Source organism: Saccostrea cucullata, unplaced genomic scaffold, assembly GCF_032062105.1.
Source record: "Saccostrea cucullata isolate Sc308-1 unplaced genomic scaffold, CSIRO_AGI_Scuc_v1 ctg8056, whole genome shotgun sequence".
NCBI lineage: Eukaryota > Metazoa > Mollusca > Bivalvia > Ostreida > Ostreidae > Saccostrea > Saccostrea cuccullata.
Window position 1 is genome coordinate 1 of NW_026927185.1, and position 15235 is coordinate 15235.

Sequence of the window (15235 nt, forward strand, 5' to 3'; positions counted from 1 at the left end):
CTTTACATACATTACATACATACAGAACATGCATCTCTTACAAACATACCTTCATTACATTCATAACACAGGTCCATTCTTTACATATATAACCTACGTACAGAACATGCATCTCTTACAAACATGTGTACATTACATTCATAATATAGGTCCATTCATAATATAGGTACATTCATATATATATCTACAATACATGCATACTTACATAGAGACAGACTAACAGACAGACAGACATATAACGATACATACATCCATACAAACATTTATAGATACAGACACAGCAACAAACATGCATTAAGATGACACTGCAAGGATCAGACAAACAGACAGACAAAGAGGCAAACAATCAGGCTGAGACACTCAGAGAAACAGACAGACAAAGAGACAAACAACAATCAGACAATGAGACAATCAGACAAACAGACAGACAGACAAACAAAGAGACACGCTATCACACAATGACACAATCACACAGAAAGACAGACAGACAAAGAGACCAACAATCGGACAGGGAAACTATCAGAAAAACAGACAGTCAAAGAGACAAACAGTCAGACAATGACACATTCACACAGACAGACAAAGAGTCAAACAATCGGACAGGGAGACAAACAGACAGACAATGAGACAATCACACAGACAGACAAACAGACAGACAGACAAAGAGACAAACAATCAGACAGGGCAACAATCAGACAGACAGAAAGACAAAGAGACAAACAATCAGACAGGGAGATGATCAGACAACCAGACAAACACACTGACAGACAGACATTGTTACTTACATTGATACATTCTCTTGGTCATTTTCTTCATTCCCTAAAGCACCTTTCACTGGTTTTTTTCTGCTCTTTCTCCTTTTTAGCTCACCTGAGCCGAAGGCTCAAGTGAGCTTTTCTGATCACATTTTGTCCGTCTTCCGTCCGTCTGTCTGTCTGTCTGTCCGTCTGTCTGTCTGTCCGTGTTTACGAGAGTGCATTTATTGGGTATTTTTCATGCCAAGATTGTACTTATTGGGTACTTTTTGCTTATTGGGTATACCCAATAAGAAGTGTCGCTGAATATGCTTAAAACACCCTAATTGGGTATTTGCAGGTTAGTACCCAACAAAACTTGGACACGACGATTTGTCCAAAAAAGTGTCCAAAAAAGTTGCTTTCACGGACGCACCGTGTTTTGTTGTTTCAGTTTTACATTCGGAACTCTAAATTCTCGAGAGTTCCGAAAATCAACTTCCGTTGATCCTGATCATAACAACGTTTGTTTTCATGGAAAAAAATATGGCGACTAAGAAACACTTAATGTCAACAAGATTTTCTGATTGACAAGAGAAAAAGTAAGTTTATTCGATTAATATTTATCCATTGCTGGGTTCTTGTTTAAGGAAAATTGATTTTAATGTAATTTTGAAAACAATTGTGCACAAAATTAAAATAGATATATCGGAACAATTAATCCTAAGTTGCACTTGTATGTATTTTGAATTTTCTCTGTCTTTTAAACTCTCTTGAGGGCGAGAAGTATTTAGTAAATGATCGTATATTGTTAGATAATCTTTAATAAATCGAAAGTGTTTATTATTTAATTTTATATCATAACCAACTAAGTATGTTCTGACAATGTATATTGGAAAGGGAAATGAAAATTTTAACAATCGTGTGTTCATAAATCAGCTGTAAATTATCGGTTCATGTAGACAGTATTACAATCGCAAAGTGAGCTGAGATGATGATAAATGGGATAATTGACAACAACTTAATAATTGTATGTAAGTTTATCTCATCTGATATGTAACTTAAGAGATTCATTGTATTACTGAAAAACTTTCAGTCAAAACAGTGCTTCTTTCTGTCTTTGATTTTGACTGAGTGTCTGCTTTATTTTGATTTTTTTAAATTATTGTTCTTGTCATTTGTTTTAATTAATTTAAAACAATACTGAAATTGATATAGGGCTACTTTTAATATTTCACATGATGGGTGTGTAATTAGCATTGCGCTACACCCGGGGCTTCCATTTTTGAGGATGGGGCTAATGGTTTTCTGCACTGAGGAATCCCCTTGGGCTATTAGTTATTTTAAAATACACATGTAATACATGAGAAGCACCACCGGTATTTTCACTCTTTTTTGCTATTAAATTCCCTAATATTGAAATATTCCAGACAGCATGCTCATATTATCCATAAATCTCCACAACTGCATCCATTTTGCAGTACTACAAGACTGATTTACTTAAAAACGATCTTTTATTTCCTAATTTGAATTCCCCCCTTTCCTTTGTTTAATATAGCAATATTTGCTTGTACATATATGCCTCACAGATATCTCATTATTAGATTATATACATTCACTCAATCAGCTCAATGATAAGTGTCATGCAATATTATGTAGCGTTTTTTTAAAGCCATATATGGCGTAACTGATCAAAAAATATATTTTTGAAAAATACAAAATTAAATAAAGAAATATAGTTAATACATTTACATTAAAGCTTTTCATACAATTCGGAGCACGGAGAACACATCGTTTCATCTAATAATACAATTTTATCTTCTCTGTAATGTGTTATTTAAATCTTTTGTATTTTCTTCCAAGTCGGAGAAAATTTCGAGAATCCAAATTAAATTTTGATATCTTTATAACGCGGTTGACTTAGATTTTGTAATTTACGGAAAATTTCTATCTTTATCATGTTATTATAAAGTAATGATGCAAATAATAAGTTCTTATAATTTTAGTCTAATAATTTCCATTGTACATACGCCATATATGGCTTTAAATGATTCAAGATAAAAACAAAATGATTTTTGCTTCGTTTTAATTTGACGAACTAGTGAATGACCAGAACAGGAATATTTAAAATCTTTTTTTCAATTTTTTAAATCATTAATTTATATATGATTAAATGTTACTAGCGAAAATTAAATTAAACTTTAATTTTAAAAAGAATCATCTGTAGTTAATACCCAGGGGCCCGTTTCATCAAAGGTCGTACGCCCAGTCGTAGCGCTACGCCGGCGTAAAGTCGGGACTAGTATCACCGTGTGAAATTGACTGTTTTACTTTTAATTCATTTTGGACTCTAAATGTTTATATCTAATTTTTGTTTTAATATTATTTCTAATCTGAAATTATTTCCTTTCACAAACTGGATTTTTCCTATCTTTCTTAGCTAAGTTACTAATTGATAATTTAATTACTGAGTGACACTTGTCGGCTACCAAAGGTGTTTATGCCCAAGGACTTTTAAATCACTTTTACAAACAACATGTAATTATTCAATTATCGGCCTTCTTTATGTCCATGTCATCAAAGTATTTAATTATTTGTTTACTGTATCACTTTTACTCATTGTCAACACCTGTCATTTTTAACTCATTGTTCATTTTTCCATAAATACCATTGTCAAATTTTACTTATCAGTTTGGAGGCCCGACGCATTACTGGCCACTTCCGTCTGTGTTCTCCGTTTGTATTTCTTGAATCTTAAAATTGTTGTCCATCATTTAATTACATGCATTTATTAATAAACTCGGAAACCAGATTACTCATTACTTTGGACCTTTATATGTGTTATCGGGAAGAGTCCTTGGAATACGGCTCTACTACTTCCGGCCAACGACGCCACTCACTTCCCCTGCCAACATTCCCTCTTGCCCGATCAACGACACATCTTTTAGACCCAAACTACGTGGTCATACTAGCACAAATATTTGCATTTCATTAAAGAGCGTATCCTTACGCCTGACTAAATTTAGGCTAAAATTTTACGTCTACTCATGTGTAGGCGTAAGTTAGGGCGTAAAGTTAAAATAAGGCCTTTTATTAATTTTAGCGAGTTCTAAAGAAAAAGGAAGGTTGTAAGAAGAATTTAAAATACAAACAATGCATTATTTAATTATGCATATTATGAAGAGGGGGAGGGGGGGGGGGTTGTTACAACTACTTGGGGACGTAGTTGATTTGAGTAATAACGTACTCAAATAATATTTTGATAAATTTCTGCTGAGAAGAAAAGATTGTCTTATTAGAGATTTCTTACGTTTTGACAATGCATTCATACACATTTGATTGTGGTATTGTATGTCTAAGGTATTGCAAATCAATTTACATATCAAAACAAATTCACTATCAATGTACAACATGTATTTCAAGATTTTAATGCCTTTATATCAAATAAACAAAAATTAAAGCTTACATATACTTGTCAGAAAATCACTGTTTTTTGAAAAATATATCAATTGTTGATTGTTTTGATGGTTTTATTTTAATAGCTAATCGTAGAAGAAACATCGTCACCTTCCCAAGCTCTTTTTCCCAATGTTTGAAGAATATCATTTACAGTCCGTCTTTTCACATCAATTTTCCATAGTTCCGTAAAATAATTTGAAATTTCTTGCTGCGAACGCTTTGATTTTTTTCGTGATATTTAATGATTTCCAGTTTTTGTTTCAATTCCAAAATAACGCGCCTTGATTTCAGCGAGTCAGCCATATTCAGACTTCAGAAAGAAGAGAAAAGATTTGAACTCAAATAAATTATGTGATCTTTGTAACTTATTATCTACTCCAAACTTTGATACCTGGAAGACTAATGGCGGATAATTGCTTACGACTGTTCACTGAAATTCTCTCCCCGAAGATATAATTGGCGGTAATTATCGGGGGTGATTATAACGGTAATGGACAGATTTGTACCTGAAATACGTTGGTAGATGGCGATAGGCGGGGGATGGCGGTAAATCGGGGTTTCATATAGCGAGGAAATCGGGACTTGACTTTTTTTTTGGCGATAGGCGGGGGTGGCATTATAACGGGGGGAATTATAACGGGGGAGCACTGTATAACTGAAAGCGGGACGGTACATGTATATGTACATGTATATACAATTTAGTAATCGGGATGTCCGTCCCTCCATCTGTTACGCTTTGGGGGTACCCATCTCTATCCGCAACTCCTTTCATATCACTGATTGAAATTTGGTGAAATTTTCACAGAATCTTTATTATATATTGCCATTGTGCCTTATTATACTTTTTGATCCAACACATATTTTGGGTTTCCCACAGCAAAACATGGACACTGCCATCATATTTATATGGAAGGCAGGGGGATATCTTTTATTGAACTCATTGCTTACTGTACCTCTAGTTTCTTTTTCATTTACTAAAAAGAGACTCATTAAAATTGTCTATTTTGAAAAATACTTTCCAACAGCATATTTTCTGAAAAACAAAAATTACAAAAAAAAAAATCGGTTTCAAAAGCATAGTTATCATCTTTCATGTAATTTTCTGCATTTAAGAAAAAAATTCAAAAAATAACCCATCTTAAAACCAAATAGTTTTTGTCATGTTTGAAGAGTCCATTTCTTATTTACTTCTCGTCCACATGCGTGGATCCAGAGGGGGGCGGAGAGGGTTCAGAATCTCCCGAATTTGCAGATTAATTAACATTGGATGTACGGATTAGTTAGTTAAGGACGAAAGTAATTATTTTCCTAGGTATCTGGGACAAGTGATGTTCCCGGCGAATCATAGACCCCGTGGGACCCAGGGAGGGGGTTGGGGTCTCATAGACAATAAGAGATTTTTGTTTAAAAGAGCAAATCTTACATAGTATAAGATAATCTGAGCGCATATAAAGCACATATAAGATGAAAATATATATGTTTTTGATTTCCTGCATTACTTACATTTTAATGAAAACAAAATAAAGAGTAGCTGTAACTAAATTTTAAAGACAGAGACCACACAAGCAGAGAATTTTTGTAGGAATATCTTTGAAGTCATTTTTCCAAACCTCTCTCTCTCTCTCTCTCTCTCTCTCTCTCTCTCTCTCTCTCTCTCTGCGTACTTTTAAAACGGTACATCATATTTAATCTGCAGATAGTAAAGGATTTTTTTCTATAACTGAACAATTATGAATCAATTGAATTGACAAGAAATTAATAAATACAGAGAGGATTATCTTACATGTACCATAGAAGTAAACGTGTAAAATTTATTTTTTGACTCAAAATGTGTTCATATGTAAACCGTTTGCATTTTGTTTTCATTATTTTTGCTTGCATATACATTTCTTATTATTAAAAATAAAATTTTTAAATCTTATTCTGTCTCAAACTTGATTACTGTAAAATCACATATTTTCGTGGGGTCAAATTTTCGTGGTTTGAGGGAAAAATGTTGGTTCGTGGGGATTTGATTTCGTGGATGAAGAACTTTTCAATAGTTGTGCATATGAAAATTTACATTTCGTGGTGGACATAAATTCGTGGGTATCTTCATACCACGAAAACAACGAAAATTAAACCCCCACGAACATTAGTATTAGTATTTGTCAGTAGAATCAGTATTTATCGAATCATGAAATTTATTATCAAAGGCGAAGTTATTAACCTGTATCAATTTCGGGAAGAGGGGGTATGGCTGTAATTAAATTTCCAAAATGAATAGTTTTGCTTAATTCCGAAATACAAGTACATATACTGTCCTTTTCATCCTTTCAATTTGTTAGATTAGATTTATTAGATTAGACTTTTATTATTGAAATATTGTAAATGTGCATGTCTCTTACATAACACTATAAACCCATGCATGTTTCAATTAGTGCAAGTATTAATTTATCTATAACTTGTGTTATACTTTGACGTGCTACAATTTATACATGTTTGTACGCTTTGGGCAATGTTTATGTTTTTGCGCCTGCGCGATGCAACGTTGTCAAGGACTTAGTCCTGTGACTAAGCGTATCTTTTACGACTAGACTTACGCCACTTGGTGAAACGCAAATTACGCCCGACTAAATTTTGGCGTAATCCCCGGAAGTACGCCTAAGTTAAGGCTTAACTTTACGACTTTTGATGAAACGGGCCCCTAACTTTTTTTCACGATGAACCGTTTTTCAATGTTTTGCCTTATATTTGGGCTTGTCACTTTTTACTCGGGGATAGTAACTTTATTGCCACAAAGCTGTGGATTAGTACTTGATTTCCTTTATTGCACAGCGATGACTATGATTTAGTAGCACAAAAAGCTAATGGGTTTACGTATGTGAATTTATATGATTAATGCTTACTTGTGATTTTAAGATTAAGATAACTGGAGATAATGATTCCTTTTTTCCACTGATATTACATAAATATTTTCCTACGTATTATGTTACAATAAATTGGTTTAGATTTTTTTTAATAAAAGTAATCAATAATTACAATGGAAATTAAAACCATAATCATGTTCATTGAGGATTTTCAATATGTAACAGGTCAAACAGGAACTTCAGTAGTGAACATTGCAGAGAACACACCCATCAGAAGACGACCTTCAGAAATATGAGTAATATGTATATCAGTAAAATGAACAGGAATACTTCATGCCAACCATAAGATTTTTAGAGACATTTTCGCTTCTTAAATTAGAAGAGATAGAGGGAAAAACTTGTACATACTACATAACTACTAGGCAACCAACCTTTAACTGCAGGAAAGCTTTTGGTATGTGCAATACAGCTACATAAAACCTCTTTAGTATTCATGTTAAGTTTGAGAAAGTACCTTAGTATTTTTTCTAGTGTTTGCCACATTTTCATGCACACTGTTTGCTTGTTTGTACTATCATTTTATTTTAAATTCTTCAGATGCCCTTTACCTTTGCCAGTTTAGAATCATTTGTTTTAAGGGCATCTGTGGGTTGGTTCCAGAACTTAATTTAATTAATTGTAAGGTAAATACTGGGGTACTATACGGTCATAGGTTATGTTAATACATGTATAACAATTTTGTTATGATAGAGGTGGCATACAGGAAAAGAAACAATACTAGATATCACTTCAAAGGAATAAAACAGCTTCATCTTGTAGGTGTATTTTATTTAAGGATCACTACTTCATGTCTGATGTGCTGAAAGTAATTCATAATCTGTTTGACTGTAATTTTTCATATTTTCAACTTCTATCCAGCTTAGTCAATTTTAATTAAATTTTGTGCAAAGCATACCCTAAGAAAGGGGATGGAGTGTCAAGTGTGTCTCTGTCCCTGTCAATATAATTTCAAAGCAGTTAGTAAGGTTTGGGTCAATTTTAAATCCTCTTTAGCAGAACCATTGGGCTAAAAACAATACTAATGTGAAAGCTTTATCATTAAGTGTAGAGATGTTTTTGAAGATTATGTACCCCTAATGTACTGATAGTGTTACATTAGAAGTCTAAAATTTGCAAGGAATAGGTGTAAAATCTTTTTAAAATCTACTTCTTAACAATCAGAAACTAACATACTGTCTAATTAATATGCAACATCGTTTTGTGTGTTGAATGATGATTCCATTTTGATAAAATTATGGCAGATAGGGGGTAGGATGAAGATGCAGTTAGACATAGAAGAAAAAAAAGAGTTGATAGAAATTAGTTTTTCTTCCATTTTATTTATCAATACATATTTCTGAATAAGAAATATACTTCTACTTCTTGGTTGGGTTTGATCAACATAAAGGGTGATCTTGCTGTAGTCAAGAAAAACATGTTTTATACGGCAAAGAAATGCCTTTATCTAATTGCAGAATGAATAAAATGGACAGAGGCAGAACTGAAGGAGATGCATGAAATGAGGAATATTTCAAAGATTGCCTGAGCATAACCACTGCTACTGGATAAACATATGGCAATATAAAAGAGCAGGGTCAATGGAGGTATCATACAGTATAGGCCATGAGAGACCCTGAAGAAGAAAGTATTGAACAGAAACAAAAATAAAACCATTTTGACATTTATTGAAATATAGGATCAAAGTTTTACATGTAAAATTTGTGCATGTAATGACTTTTCTCTAGCTCTAAGACTTATAAGAGTGATGATTTCATTTAATATCTTTATCCCGATTTGTCAAAAAGATTTGGACATAGTGCATCAATTATTTTAAAGTTTTGATACAACAAATTCATTCATTGTACTTGTAACTGTGTTTTCTGGTGCAATACTGTTTTATCGGCTTCAAAACTAAGTTTGTGATTTCCAAACCAGATTAATGAGATCATGTAATATCTTTTAACATCGGTGACTATTTAATCCATTCTTTTACATCTCAGAAGTATTTGTATTATTACAGGGAAAATATGCATTGTACATGTATCTGTAATAAACAGGATTATAGAAATTTTCCATATAATACAACACAATCTTAGCAACTAAAGGCAAATATTTTATCAAGGGTGTGATCTATTTATCAATATGGTTTTCAGCATCTTGCTCTACCTGTAATGACTTGCTCCAAGTTCCAATATTTAAATTTAAATTTTGCAAACATGGTTATAAAATTCTTTAAAAGCCAAATAGTTTAGGCACAAAATGCTTATATATTTCCTATCATTTGTAAACTGTACACTGAATAAGATGTGGAATGTTAGAATTAAAGTATTAAATATGTTTTGGACTTATGTATGCTTATGCAGATATGCATAATTTTTATTATGTTATGTTATGCAGAAGAATAAATTTGAATTCAACTAGGGAAGGTAAATGTCATACTTATTGGGTTTGCAATCTAATGCAAGAGTATAAATATCCAAGACAAATTTGACAATTTTAATGAAGGGTATAAGTAACCCAAGAAGAATTGGACAGGTAAACATCACCTGTTGGGTTTTATTCTAATGTTGGGATGTAATATCCAAGAAGAGTTGAACCAATGTCCAATACCTATTGGGTTTTCTTTCTTATGAAAAATAATTTGAGAAACCCAAGAAGAATTTCCAATACCTTTTAGTTTATATACTATTGAAGGGATGAAAATATCCAAGAGGAATTGGACAGGTGTTCATTACATGTTGGGTAGTATTCTGATGAGGGGATTCTCAAGAAACCCAAGAATTAGACAAGTGTCCATTGCCTGTTGGGTGGGATGTAGATATCCAAGAGGAGTTGGACGGATGCCCATTACCTGTTCAGTGGTATTCTGATGAAACAATTCAAGAAACCCAAGAAGAATTGGACAAGTGTCCATTACCTGTTGGGTGTGATGTAGATATCCAAGAGGAGTTGGACGGATGTCCATTACCTGTTGGGTGGTATTCTGATGAAACAATTCAAGAAACCCAAGAAGAATTGGACAAGTGTCCATTACCTGTTGGGTGAGATGTAGATGTCCAAGAGGAGTTGGATAGGTGTCCATTATCTGTTGGGTGGTATTCTGAGGAAACAATTCAAGAAACCCAAGAAGAATTGGACAAGTGTCCATTACCTGTTGGGTGGGATGTAGATATCCAAGAGGAGTTGGACAGATGTCCATTACCTGTTGGGTGGTATTTTGATGATGCAATTCAAGAAACCCAAAGAATTGGACAAGTGTCCATTGCCTGTTGGGTGGGATGTAGATATCCAAGAGGAGTTGGACAGATGTCCATTACCTGTTGGGTGGTATTCTGATGAAACAATTCAAGAAGAATTGGACAAGTGTCCATTACCTGTTGGGTGGGATGTAGATATCTAAGAGGAGTTGGACGGATGTCCATTACCTGTTGGGTTGTATTTTGATGAGGAGATTCAGATTCAAGAAACCCAAATATAATTGGACAATGTACACATGTTCAATTGTTCTTGGGTAGTTTAATCCCTTCGTCAAAATACAACCCAACAGGTATAGGGCACCTGTCCAATGCCCGTTGGATACCTTCATTCTGTCCAACATGTAATGGGCATTTGCTTATTATTAATTGGTCATGACTCAAAAAGGTTTCTCCTTAAATACTTCATTTTTTTATTCAAGAAAGGTTGAACAGAGTCTGAGATGTGTTGAGTTGTGTTTTCACAATTCAGTTTTTTTGCACTTAGGTATTCATATACATGAATTTTAATATTAGTTATTTTGAAATATACAGGTGTATATCCTTATTGCTAAGAACAAATTAGTTAGGTGTTACAATAAAAGAGCTACATGTATATCACAAAAATTGACAATAATATGGGTTCAAAACCAAAGGTTTTCAGTCTTGTCTGAATTTACCAGCAAATATTAAATATATAATAAATTTGAAATGAATAAAAAACAATAAGAAAAAAACCCAATAAAATACGGACACGATGATTAATATCCAATAAGATTTGAACAGTAACTACCCAAATAATGCTCTCTCGTGTGTACACTTTTTTTGTATCCAATAAGCAGTATCCAATAGGACTTGGACTTGATGTACCCAATATATGTGACTCGCCATGAGATTTTTGGCCCAAATGCGGCAAAACGTAATAATGAAAAAAACGTCACAATCAACGTTACAAAAAAGCGTGAATTTCGCGCACTTGTTAAAATAATTGCAGGATGAATTTAGATTGGATGACTTTTTTATATTAACAAAAATAATAAGAAACTCGATCTTATTTTGATTTATATTATTTGAAAGTTTTTCGAGAGAAAAAAATTGAGTATATTTAGAGTTATTCCCCGTAGGACTAACTCTTCTTTAGTGTCCGAGTTGTTGGTGTAAACAATCATGGCGTCTTTAGCAATGAGGGAGATTTGAAACTTATTAGAATCACTGGAATGGAAAACTGCAGCCAACTAAGTCAGTCAAGTGCAGTTTCTAATGCAAGTACAATCCCCCCAGAAATAGTAGAAAACGAAGATGAAGAATTTGTAAACGAAATAAATCGAGTGAATGACCTATATTTTGGAAACTTGTCAAACAAGTCGGATGTCGACCCAGAATATCAATCGGATAAGGCAGAGAGCTCTGACGAAAATGAAAGCGATGAAGAAATAGAAGATCGGGAAAATATAGTACCCATAGAGCAGAGTGAGGTAGATAAGAATGAAATTGACCAATTTCAAAAGTCTAATTCCAAAACATGCGGTTGTTCTCGACTCTACGGAAAACCATGTAGTGATGTCGTCGATTTAGAATCTTTGCTTGAATACAGAAACACGTGCCTGGAAATGAACAAGGATGAACTAGATATGATGATTAAAGTGCAATTATTTCACCATCGCCGAAATGACAAAGTGACTAGTGCAAAGAAACATAGATCAAAAGAAAGGGAGAGGATTAGACAAGAATATTTTTTTAATGGACATCAAGTGTGTAGAGAAACATTTGCGTTTTGCCATTGGGGTTCCCTTGATAAGGATGGACTTGTCATTATATCAGAACTTATCATATATTCAGTTTGGATAAACCGGAAGTAAGGCAGTCTAGCAAAATTCTTAGGCACTTGGAGGTATAAAAACATCTTTTTCTTTGAAGGGACGGCATTGGAGCGGAACGAAACGGTACATATATTCAAAGTAAGTTATAAAGGAACGATTAATCGCGCCAAGTCTTCTGAGAAAGGCCTAAAATACCCCAAACCCGAATTTGCCTCAAAAAGAGTGTCCTACCCTTCTTTTTTTATACATACACATACTAGGCCTATATATTTACATTAACTTCCAGTGCCCGTGGCTGCGGATAGTCTACATTTGAGAAAGATATGTTTGTCAGAGTTTAAAAGAGTTTGGCTCAATACATGTCCACATGTACTAATTAGTAAACCTTCAACAGACCTGTGTTATAAATGCCAATCCTATGCAAATACCCTGATTCACGGTGGCAATATGACAGAAGAAGAAAAGGAGCAACATCTTGAGAAATACACAGTTCATGTTGAAAAATCAAAGATGCAGAGGGATTATTATAGAAGGCAATGTGATTGAAGTTTCTAAAACTAGCTTTTCTGCTCTTCCAAATGAGAGAAAAACTAGAGGTAACAATTTATTATATGATTCAAGTTATATTGTTTGAAATTAGTTGATCATTTTTTTGCATCTAGCTCTGTTAAATTTGTGATTTTTCTTAATCAATTGGCTATTGATATTTTCCCCAGGTCAGCCCATCTGCTCTTTGGAGGGAACTCAACATTACAGTTTTGATTATGCCCAGCAAATACATTATCCACATTATGCGCAACAGGTTGGTCCTTTGTTCTTCAAAACCCCACGGAAATGCCAGTGTTTTGGAATCTGTTCAGAGGGTTCAGGTAATTTTTAGAATGTTGAACACAAGATTGCAATAGTCTCATTGATTTTTTAGTATTTAAATACTCTTTTAGTTCATTGATAGGAAACAAAATATATAGATTTATGTACAAGTGTACTGATCAAACAGTTAAAGCATAATATGTAAAATTGAATTTATAAAAGAGATTAAACAGTGCATTTATTTGGCAAATACATGCAACCTGTAAATTTAGAATTACATTTTTAGAAACGCACCCTTTTAAAGAATGATTAACATTTTTTTGTGAATTTTTATCCAGGATCACAGACATTTTACTTAATTGATGAGTCACAGCATTCTGGAAAGGGGGCAAACTCTGTTGCCAGTATGATTCACCACCATTTTCAACATAAAGGTTATGGAGAAAAGAACTCCATATGGACAACTGCACTGGTCAAAATAAAAACAACACTGTTATTGGGTATGTATTTCTAATCAAACTGTCTATATAACTACCATTTGTGAGAGTGGTATTTTTGCAAATACAATAGGTGTCTTCATGTCAAATACATGCATGTTTACATGTAGTACATGTAATGACATACACTGGCAAAATTATTGTAAATTCATTTGCCGTCTTTTTGAAGTTTAGTTTCATAATCAAGTTCTATTAGAAGTGCATTTAGCATTTTGTTTAGAGATTTTGTCTCTGCCAAACATAATTTTGAAAGAATGTCTTGTAGATATGGGATGTGGCGAGTTATGACTGGCAGACATATGACCATTGAGTTTTCTCTGATGGAGGCAGGCCACACAAAGTTTCATCCCGACTGGCACTTTGGGCTCTGGAAGGTGAAATGGCGAGGAACAACTGCAGAGAATCTCGAGGAAGTGGCCAAATCTGTTGCTTATTCATCTAGGAATAACCATAATATCCCCCAGCTTGTAGAGGATCCCCAGTATCCAGTTATTTTCTATGACTGGAGCATGTTTCTCAAGCAGTACTTCAAGCCAATACCTCAACTCAAGCAGTATCATCATTTTCGGTATGCATTATATTGCCTGTTTTTTGGAGCAATTAATTCATTAAAAGTTGAGTTATCTCAGAACAATAAATGCACAAAGGGGCATACAGTGTAGATATGTTCAAATTATATTATTTTTTTCATTTTTATTTATTTGGGTCAGAATTTCATGACTTAGTAAAACCAGAGATTTTTAGACCAAAAAGTTATCAAAATTTATTAAGTATTTATTAAAATACATGGACATCTTATTATATTATTTTTTTTGAATTCTGGTGTTTGATTGTCATACATTCTTTTATTTTCTTATGCTTTTATAATTTATCCCTCAATTAAAAATCTCTATGTTGTCAAATTAAAAAAATTAGATGAACATGTATACAAAAAAACGAGCAAACACTTAATACAGATTTTAAGCCCATGTTGACAAATGCAGATGCTTAGTGTAAGGTTATGAAGAATGCTGTTAACATTGAATATTGAAATTTTTTTGTATTATGTTGTTAAAAACAGAGAACTGAAGAGAAATTAAAAAAAAAATTAAATGCCATCATTTATGCAAGTTGAAGTATGACTGTGCTCATTCAATACATTTTGTTAATTAATGCATTAAACTGTGTAGATAAATATATCTAAAAAAAAAATAAATGTATGATCTAACATCTTTTGCAGAATGACACACGAACATCCTGGAGTAGTGCATCTACGAAAGTATGCTACAGATGAAGAAATAACTGTCAACATCCTGAAACACAAAGATTTCAAGTTTCCAAATATGGATGCTTCTCTTCTAACTGTCATTAAACCATGTGGCCTTGACGCACAGCGACAATGGTATTTATACGACGAGGTAGCACCATACTGTGCCAGTCATGAGGCATGTCCCCGCCCATGTGTACCAAAACCATCAGCCATAAAAGTTGAACAGAAAGTGAAATTAGGAAAGAGAAAATGTGCAAATTGACATTGTAACAAATCAGTGTAATTTTGTGCTGCCATGGATAATAAGAGATTGATTTTATCAAGTTCTTAAAACTCTTATATTCTGTTGTACTGATTTGATCAAACAATATGTGTTTCGAAATGAAATAACATCAATTTTAAATTGTGTACGTTACTTTATTACTTTTATGTAACTTCAAATTCGCAGAAATCACCAATCTGAAAAAACAAGATGTGTTTGTGAAACACTATGCGCCCGGTGGCGCCTAAGTTTGAAAAAGCTATTTTTAGCATATAGGTCACAG

At 33.4% G+C, this 15235-nt stretch overlaps 1 pseudogene; it reads left to right on the forward strand.

Moving 5' to 3' along the window:
- The first annotated feature begins 11531 nt into the window (after positions 1-11531).
- Positions 11532-14952, forward strand: LOC134273688 (uncharacterized; annotated as a pseudogene).
- Positions 14953-15235: the final 283 nt, after the last annotated feature.